Below are 9,166 nucleotides of genomic sequence, written 5' to 3'. Positions count from 1 at the left end.
CAGAATGTAATAAATCGAAGTTTGGGGAGATCTTAATGTCAGAAACATTTCATCATGATTTAAAATCAAAAGAAGTTATTTTGTAGACTTATTTAACCTACCTTATAGCAGATTTATATCATGTGAATATTTTGTACATTTTCATATTTTTATACTTTTACGTTTATGATATTTAGTAGTCAACTATAATGTAATCATTTAAACATGTAAGCAATTTAAACAAATTAACTTCTTAAGTAAAACTGATAATTGCATTGATACATTTATTATAACAATGTATGAATCATGAAAGGACTTTACAGACATAAAATTCAGTAGAATTTGTTTTTCTACACTCATGTTGTCACATACAGAATCAAGTGTATCACATACACTCACAAGCCACGTCTGTTTACCTGCTTGTTAACACAAATAACTAATCAGCCTATCACATGGCAGCAACTCAGTGCATTTAGAGACAACCTGCTGAAGTGCAAACTGAGCATCAAAATGAGGAAGAAAGGGGATTTAAGTGACTTTGAACATGGCATGGTTGTTGGTGCCAGAGGGCTGAGTATTTCACAAATTGTTGATCTACTGGGATTTTCCCGCACAGTCATCTGTAGGGTTTACAGAAAATGGTCTGAAAAAGAGAAAATATCCAGCAGGCTGCAGTCTGAGCGAAAATGCCTTGTTGGTGCAAGAGGTCAGAGGAGAATGGACAGACTGCATCAAGCTGATGGGAAGGCAAAAGTTACTGAAATAATGACTTGTTACAACCAAGGTATGTAGAAAAGCATCTGTGAATGCATAACACATCAAACCTTTAAGCAGATGAGTCATAAAAGTCCACACTAGGTGCCACTTCAGTCATCTAAGAACAGTGAACTTCAATTTGGACAGGCTCAACAAACCACATTAATTAAGCTGGTCCCACATTTAGACGCTAGGGTCAAAATTTGGAGTAAATAAGCACTAGCCTTGGTGAGCATTCCAATCAAAGTCTAAAATGCAAAACATGGTTTGTAGATTATAGCCAACATAGTGGTACAGCACAAGGAGATCCTGGGTTCAAATCATGCTCTCTCCAATTACCTCTGGGTAGATGGCGATTCTAGCTGCGTCAGACTGGCAACCTGTCCAGAGTCAACTCCAGATACTGAACACCTTCATTAAAGAAACTGCGCTTTGTGTTCACCTGTGTTATCGTTGCCGAATATTTGCATTTATTTGATGATTTAAAACATTTAAGGTGTGACAAACATACAAAAAATAAGAAATCAGGATGGGGGCAAATATTTTTTCACACCACTGTATGTTATCTGCTGCAGTGCAATGTTAGATTAAATAAATATGTGCAATGGCATTTAAAAATTAATAGTGAAACTGGACTGATTGTAAAATGATTAAACAATCTAATGATGTTTTCCATGATTTGCACCATTTGTGCCTGTTGCTTTGAGTGTCTGTAGGCCAGCTTGTGAATCCTACAGAACTGCCTTGCCACTCTGCCCTGCCTCCTGTAAATTCTGCTTCCACATAGTTTTAGCCATTTCTCACACCTCTCAATTCTTTTTCACTTCTGGACTGCCTTCCCCAATGATTCTGTTGCTCAATTCCTCCTTCTGAACAGTCTTGCCCACTGAGCTTTTCAACTTCCCCTTGATTACAGAACTGTGCAGCCAAGAGATCTACAGATATTTGCAGCAGCAACTCAGAAGCTTCAGCCTCTTCACACGTTTCTACTATTCACACCCAAATGTACAGGGAGTGCAGAATTATTAGGCAAGTTGTATTTTTGAGGAATAATTTTATTATTGAACAACAACCATGTTCTCAATGAACACAAAAAACTCATTAATATCAAAGCTGAATGTTTTTGGAAGTAGTTTTTAGTTTGTTTTTAGTTTTAGCTATTTTAGGGGGATATCTGTGTGTGCAGGTGACTATTACTGTGCATAATTATTAGGCAACTTAACAAAACACAAATATATACCCATTTCAATTATTTATTTTTACCAGTGAAACCAATATAACATCTCCACATTCACAAATATACATTTCTGACATTCAAAAACAAAACAAAAACAAATCAGCGACCAATATAGCCACCTTTCTTTGCAAGGACACTCAAAAGCCTGCCATCCATGGATTCTGTCAGTGTTTTGATCTGTTCACCATCAACATTGCGTGCAGCAGCAACCACAGCCTCCCAGACACTGTTCAGAGAGGTGTACTGTTTTCCCTCCTTGTAAATCTCACATTTGATGATGGACCACAGGTTCTCAATGGGGTTCAGATCAGGTGAACAAGGAGGCCATGTCATTAGTTGTTCTTCTTTTATACCCTTTCTTGCCAGCCACGCTGTGGAGTACTTGGACGCGTGTGATGGAGCATTGTCCTGCATGAAAATCATGTTTTTCTTGAATGATGCAGACTTCTTCCTGTACCACTGCTTGAAGAAAGTGTCTTCCAGAAACTGGCAGTAGGACTGGGAGTTGAGCTTGACTCCATCCTCAACCCGAAAAGGCCCCACAAGCTCATCTTTGATGATACCAGCCCAAACCAGTACTCCACCTCCACCTTGCTGGCGTCTGAGTCGCCCTGGAGCTAGGCCTGAGCCCAAGGGCAAGCGTCTGGTGGCTAGGCCTTTGTCCATGGGGCCCGGTCGGGCACAGCCCGAAAAGGTGACATGGGCCCATCCTCCTGCAGGAGGAGTTCCTGGCAGACCAATCCTCAGCTACCAAGATTGGCAATCTGGAATGGATAAAAATAATACTATTATGAACAGTGGTTAACACAAGCACTGTCCTTGGTACAGAAGAGTGGTCACTCAGTATGTGTGCCAGCACAGTGGCACAATAATTAAGATACTGGTTTCAAATCCCTGGCTTATTTCCACAGCCCACAAAACTGTCCAGGTAATGTGGTTCAAATATGACCACATCAAGACCAAATCTTTGACTAAGCTCTGTTTCAAGTCCAGGATTTCATTCTCCACCTTGAGACAGATTTGGGTATTAAAATTAATTATTGCTTTAATAACTTCAAAATAACCTTAATTTGTTCCAGTGATTGTTTTTACTGGCCACCATTTTATGAGGAATGTAAAAGTGGTGGCCTCACAGTATTGTGTTCAGCTTCTCTGCAGTCAAGCCAGATAAGTGGCTTCTCACTGCAGAAGACCATTGGTCTAAGCACAAAAACCAAATTCAAAGCTTTAGTTCATAATTTCAGTTGCTTTAAATATTTTCCCTATAGTGATGTTAAGGCAAACAATAAATCTTCTTGCAAGTCATCTTGATGCACTACACATAGACAAGAAAGCCTAATTTCCACATCTGTGAACACATAAACATAAATTGTATATCATAAGGATGGACCTAGTAAAAACATTTTCAGCTGCCTTATCAGTTTGCACCTTGCCCAGCTTTAGCAGCTGCAGCTTCCAGGCATATGTCCTTTATTTCTCTCCAATATCTAATGGCATTTCCACCCCTTGGTAATAGTATTAGCTACTAGATATGAAGCCTTCAAGGCAGAAAGTTTAACCGAGTTAAGGGCTTGCATTTGTGGACACCATTCCTTAAGCAAAAAGAAGAGTTATTTCTGGCCAACATATAAACAAGAATCTTGGGATACTGGAGTAAGGGCATAACTTACTGTCCTTTTGTGTGATGGAGATGTGTTGAGAAAGTACCACAGAAAACAATGTGAAGTTTCAAATAGGATAGGCTCAATTTTCAGCTGTTAGCCTCTGTTATAATAGATAGGTGGCAGACTACTACCTACTGGGATTCTGCAATTTCTATTTCTATTCCTGGATAAAGACAAAGGAGAAGTTGGGCGTCAACTGCCAACTTTTTTCTTTTTTGTTAATATGATATTACTTTGATATTGATAAGTTATTACTTTGGTAATTGAGTTCTAATAACTTGTACATTATATAAATATATTTAAATTACCACATTATTAGATCTTATTTCTTAGTTTAGAATACATCTGTTGACAGAAACATACAAAGATGGATTTGCTGGTATGTTTCTGACCATTGTCTTCCTGCATAACTGAAGTGCACTTGAGCTTCAGAGCCAGAACATTCAGGATTTTTTGGTAGAGAGCATAATAATTAACTTAGGGATTAATGAAGTATTCTGATAGTGATTGAAATTGTGATTCATCATTAAAATGTTCACTTGCGAATATGGGAAAAACCTTTGTGTTATTTTGGTCACCAGTGGTTTTTGCCTTAGAACTTTTCCATGGATGCCCTTTTTGCCCAGTGTCTTTCTTACTGTTGAATGTTGAACATTGACCTAAACAGAAAAAAAGTGAGGCCAGTAGTTGTGTAAATGTTGTTCTGGGTTCTTTTGTGACATCCTGAACGAGTTGTTAATGCACTCTGAATAAGATTTGGTACCACTCCTGAAAAGGTTCTCCACAGTTTCAGGTTTCCTCTATTTGTAGATAATAGGTCTCGGCCTGGTTTGCTGAAGTCCCAAAGTTTTAGAGATGGCATCGTAACTTGCTACACTGGTGCTAAATGCCTCCCACAAGGCTGTCAGACCCACAGCCTGTACAGCTGGTGCCAACCTTGGTTTAAATGATGGAAGATCTGGCAGCTATGCATCAGAAGCAGGCAGTGGCGGACTTGAGGCAGCAGGACCTATTGCAGCCTCAGGCTAGCAGCACACTGCAGCTGCAAAAAAAGTTTTTTGCAGCTGTTTACCTAAAAATGCATCCAAGGCATTTTTTAAAAATAAACATTTCAAACTATTTACAGAACAATCAGGTGTTCTGCATCAAATCTGATGTCACACAAATTATTTGTGGCACAACTACACAAGATTTGCGCTAAACGTCGCAAATCTCTCACATCTCAAAACACCACCGTCACTCCTAAAACCTCCCCCTTCCTAAACAACTAAATGCCATTTTGCCATATCATTTTTTGATTGGTGACATGTTACATTTTTCGACCAATAGGAAAAGGTGGGGTTTTTTTTGGTTTTGTTTTTGCTCACAGGTGGAGAGTGCTGTCAAGCGCTTTCCTTATAAAATGCCGTTTTTACCGTTTCTTCCCGCAGTAAATATAAACAACGACAGTATTCAGGAAGAAAAACAAACATTGCAGATATTTTTATCATAACTCTGGTTTCACGTGGCCGATCAACACAATTTAAAAACTGGTATAAAGTCCACACTTTTTCCGTCAATTGTTCCGTCTGTCCTGCTCCTGCTATTGTCATTAACGTGGCTTCACTCCACATCAGTCACGCCGCTTTGCTAGCTAAAACACTGGTGTCGGCACATAAGGACGAATAAGGACGTATATACGAATGTGAATCGCATCACTGGCTGGACCATGGGATAAGGTGGCATTGTTCTAATCCCATACAGGAGCAGCCAGTCACTTACTGACTAACACTGCAAAACAGAATTGTTGAAGTATTCATTTTAATTTTAATTTAGGTTCGATTTTTTTTTTTGTGCGCTGCGATGATGTACAGAGGAAGCAATGCAAAAAGTGTGTCACTGTCCAAATATTTATGAACCTAACTGTGTTAGAACATGCTTTGTACCTTTGGTTGTTAAGCTAAAGAAAAACAGCAGCTATATAATGTGGTTCATCCTGTGGTAAGCTGGGTGCTTACTTCTCAACCCTGTGTCACCATCCTCATTAAAGTGGCACTCTGCAGCCTCCCTTATACAATCAAGTCTGCCCTAACGTGCACGCCACCTATAAATCACCTTGTGAAAATCAATGGGCTTTAGTAAGCCTGGGACTATTGTATCCTTGGAAAAGTGTGAGATGAATTGAGATGAAGTAAGGGCAAAACTGGTACAACATCCACCAAATGAGATGCAGGAGAAATGACTGTAAATAGAGTGGGCTTAAGGATATATGTTTGTAACACATCCTTAGTAACAAATCTTCAGTTTTACAAATTATATATATATATATATATATATATATATATATATATATATATATATATATATATATATATGACTAGTGATCGATGTAGCGGTTCCGAATGACAGCAATATCAGGAAGAAGGAACACGAGAAGCTGGAGAAATACCAAGGGCTCAGAGAAGAGCTCGAGAGGATGTGGAGGGTGAAGGTAATGGTGGTCCCCGTAGTAATCGGAGCACTAGGTGCGGTGACTCCCAAGCTAGGCGAGTGGCTCCAGCAGATCCCGGGAACAACATCGGAGATCTCTGTCCAGAAGAGCGCAGTCCTGGGAACAGCTAAGATACTGCGCAGGACCCTCAAGCTCCCAGGCCTCTGGTAGAGGACCCGAGCTTGAAGGATAAACCGCCCGCAGGGGCGTGCTGGGTGTTATATATATGTAAATCACATTGCTCATTCCTACTCATACAGCTGGATGTCATACATGTACAGTGTTGTGGTCATTAATCAACAAAAGAAATACATTACTTTCAAAGTAATACTAAATTACTTCGGTCCCCAAACTTCCTGTAGAAAGTAGATCATTAGAGCGGTCCCCAAACTTTTTTGCGCCACGGACCGGTTTATGCCCGACAATATTTTCACGGACCGGCCTTTAAGGTGTCGCGGATAAATAGAACAAAATAAAACTAGTACCGGTACCGAAAAAAAGAAGATTTATTCATAACACACGTGGAAAGGCCCAGGAAAACGTTTTTATCGTTAACTCTGCAGAGTTAACGATAAAAACGATAACAAAATAACGCTAAAAACCGATAAAAACCCTGAAAACCACACATTTCACACCTGAACCTCAACTCTCGCAGCCCGGTACCAAACGACTCACGGACCGGTAACGGTCCGAGGCCCGGGGGTTGGGGACCGCTGCATTAGACCATTCAATACATTACTTTTTCTTTACTTCATAAACTGACCTGAAATGCATTGTCAAATAATTACCAGTTAACAAATTTAAATCATAGGCTACAGTTACACGCACCAGCACAAATCCCTATTCTAGTGAGGACACACATGCAAACTTTCTCTTGTACTGACAAAGTACTTTATGACAATACTTCCCTTCTTAGGTTGAGTCCTTGGGCCCACCTGAGTCATCAGATTTTTGGACAGTCCCCGCGGTTTTTATATAGCACATTTCATTGTACTTCAAAGACAAGATAAAAACAGAAACAACCTGTGTAGGTTTAGAATGAAAACAAAAAAAGGTAAAACACAAATGATCATGAATGCACACTTATTAATTGTAAGGCTGTGAGAACAAAACGGTAATTTTATTATCCCACCCAGGAAGAGCATTTAAAGTTAAAGAGTAGTGAACCAAGGACAGATTCAGGAGGAACCCCTAAATTCTAGCTTCTGTAATTTAAAGCTACCCACTGAAACATAAAAACTTTTACACTGACCTATAAAATTCCACTGGCTTCCATGCTAGGGCCAATTCTATTTACATACATACACACATACATATATACATATATATACATGCTTCCTTAGGCGGTATTATTATAAGCCGTAGTATGCATTTTCATTATTGTGCAGATGATACCCATGAAAATCAGGTGACACGTCAATAATGAATGCCTTAATGCTTGGATTACCTCTAATTTCCATGCTTCTAAAGTTAGATAAAAAAAAATTTTGGGTTATTGTAGTTAGAAACATGTTGTCTATTTAGATACTTAGTGTGGATGGCATTACCTTCCCCTCCAGTAACAGTGTGAAGAATCTTGGAGTCCCCATTCTTAATACATAGGGGTTTGCACCTATACCAATTTCCAATTTACCAATTTAAAGCTGTCTAACATGCTTGCAGTTACTGCAACTTCTAAACCCAGACTAGCTCATCAGATTGCTGGACAGAAGAGTGTAACTCTGGAGAACACATCTCCACTGCTTTAACGTTCAGACACAGTGTGCTCTACAGCGTGCTTTGAATTGCACTCGGTGAAGTAAGGCTTGGATGCAACTACTTCGCCTTGGAAGCTGTTGTTGAGCTTATCTTAAGGCAACATTGCTTCCACTTTGTTTTATTACTAACAGGTGACTGTAGAATCTATAATAGTGAGGAAACTTCACGACTGGACTTCTTGCACAAGTGGCATCCTATCAAAGTACCAAGTTCAAACTCCCTGAGCTCCTCAGAGTGAGCCATTTTTTGACAAATGTTTGTAGAAGCTGTCTTCATGCCTAGGTGACTTCCATGACCAGCTGCAAGATGTCTAAATTTACAAACTTCTGTCTCAGAGTCATGCTAAAAACCTACTTCATGCAGTTATTACCTCTTGGCATGACTAGTGTAATTCATTATTATTGTTATCAGGTTGTTCTAAAAACTCCATGAAAAGCCTTCAGTTGATCCAAAATTCTGCAACAAGAGTAAAGAAATGGCACATTTGTCTCATACTGGCTTCTTTTTATTGGATTTCTGTTCATTCCAGAATCAAATTTAAAATCTCCTCACATACAAAGTCTTCAGTAATTAGGCACCACTTTACCTTAAAGGCCTCAAGTTACCATATCACCTCAATAGAGCATTTCACTCTCAGACTGCAGGATTACTTGAGGTTCCTACAGTATTTAAAAGTAGAATGAGAAGCAGAACCTTCAGCTTTCAAGGCCCTTTTCTGTGGAACCAGGTCGCTGTTTGGATTTGGGAGACAGACACTATTTCTACCTTTAGATTAGGCTGAAAATTTCCTTAAGTTAGGGCTGGATATGATGATGCTGAACCCTTAGGCTGCAATAAGCCTAGGCTGCTGGGGGATTCCCACCCAGCATTTCTTCTTTACTTACCTTTACTTTAGAGGCAGGGTACACCTTGGACAGGTTGCCAGTCTGTCGCAGGGCTAACATATAGAAACAGATAACCATTTGCACTCACATTCACACCTATGGGCAATTTAGAGTTTCCAATTAACCTTTCCCCACTAAACCGCATGTCTTTGGAGTGTGGGAGGAAGCCGGAGTAGCCGGCGAGATTTCAGGTCTCGGCCTGATTTGCTGGAGTCCCAAAGTTTTTAACAGAATTCTTCCTGTTAAAAGGGTGTTTTTACTTCCCACTGTAGCTCCTAGACTGTAGCTCTGTAGCTCTCTATTATAGTAGGGTCTTTACCTTTCAATATAAAGCATTTTGAGGCAACTGCTGTTGTGATTTGGCGCTATATAAATAAATGAAATTAAATGAAAACAATTCAAAAGATCACATTCAGAA

The sequence above is a fragment of the Mchenga conophoros genome, linkage group LG9, assembly GCF_057382185.1.
Source record: "Mchenga conophoros isolate Kocher_MC1m ecotype Shallow Benthic linkage group LG9, M_conophoros_male_GT1.1, whole genome shotgun sequence".
Lineage (NCBI taxonomy): Eukaryota > Metazoa > Chordata > Actinopteri > Cichliformes > Cichlidae > Mchenga > Mchenga conophoros.
Note: the sequence above shows the minus strand (reverse complement) of the source record.